Raw genomic sequence first — 1,567 nt, 5'->3', positions numbered from 1 at the left:
TGACATGGGCAGCCAAAACAACCAACAGATTTGTTTTGGAAGAAGTGCAGCCAGAGTACTCCTTGGAGGCCAAGATGGCCAAACTTCATGTCTCATACTTCGCACTTATTGTTAGGAAGGACCATTTGCTGGAGAAGAATATCTTGCTTGGTAGGGTGGAGAGTCAGAGAAGGAGAGAAAGACCCCCAGTGAGATGTATTGGCCAAGTGGCAGCATCAGTGGGTTCAAGCGCAACAGTAATGAGGTTGGTCCAGGATCAGGCAGTGTTTTGTTCTGCTGTGCATAAGGTTGCTGAGTCGGTACTGACTCATTGGCACCTAACAACAAATAACATATTCTACCCTTTTTCAAAGTTGAAATAAAGCTTTTCTTTTGTATCTAGTCCTTTCTGACCACACATTACAGCTTACTCACTATACACCTCTAACTGTTCTCTTCTTTCCACTGACTCAGTCCTTGGTTAACAGTTTTTATAATATATTGTAAGCTTCTTGAAGACAGAGAACTTTAATACATTTTTTCTGTCCTCAGAGATGAGAATTTTGTTCTGCATATATTTCAATAAAGAATGACATCTCAATAAATAAAGACAAATTATAAGTTGGCATGGGAAAATAGCAGATAACCTTATTTAAAATGGCTTCAGTTTCTGATATAGTATGGACTCAACATATTTTGTGGACTTGTTGCAATCTTAGCATCACTTTCATACTGTATAATGGAGAAGTACAATCCAGTAGGAGAAAAATAATACTTCTAAGCTACTTCCAGGAGTCCTGATGTGGTGCTGTGGGTTAATGCGCTGGATGGCAAAGTCAGTTTGACCTGCAAGGCCAGAGGTTTAAGCTCACCTGCAGCTCCTTGGAAACCCTATACAGGGTTGCTGTGGGTCGGAACCAACTCAATGGCAGTTAACAACAACAACAAGAAGATACTTTCATCTAGAATCAAACCTGAAAATTATTCTTGCTAGAATCACCAGTAATCAGATGACTGCCAAATCATTCTTGTCTTACTTGTTTGCAATCCTTGCCCTTGGCTAGTATGATTCCGACTTGAAAGTTATTTTCCATGATAACAACCTCTCTTGATTATTCTCTTTCCAAATTATTTTCATTTTCTTGTTCTCTTTTATAATTTCTTTTATTTGTAAGGTGGCTTATAATAGTGATTGATTGCTAATCTAAAGGTTGGTAGTTCAAACCCAACCAAAAGCCAGCAGTACTGTGGAAGATAGGCCCAATGATCTGCTTCTATTAAAATTACAACCAAGAAAACTCTATGGAGCAGTTTTACTCTGCAATGCATGGGGTCGCTTTGAGTCACAATCATCACCACCACTAACAGAACTATTACTATCTCTCTGGGACCTATCTTCTAATTTCCTCATCCACCAGCCTATACATTGTCTTGCAGCACTATCTATGCCTTGGAGTCAGTGACTGTATTGGTCATCCTTCATCAATATAGACATTCGAATCCACTCAAGCTACTTTACACAGAAAGGCTTTGTTGAGAGAGTTGTAGCTCACAGAATCAATGACAGGGTTGAGAAAATATACTCTAC

This window comes from Chrysochloris asiatica, unplaced genomic scaffold (assembly GCF_000296735.1).
Source record: "Chrysochloris asiatica unplaced genomic scaffold, ChrAsi1.0 scaffold00377, whole genome shotgun sequence".
Taxonomy (NCBI): Eukaryota; Metazoa; Chordata; class Mammalia; order Afrosoricida; family Chrysochloridae; genus Chrysochloris; species Chrysochloris asiatica.
This window is presented reverse-complemented; position numbering follows the sequence as displayed.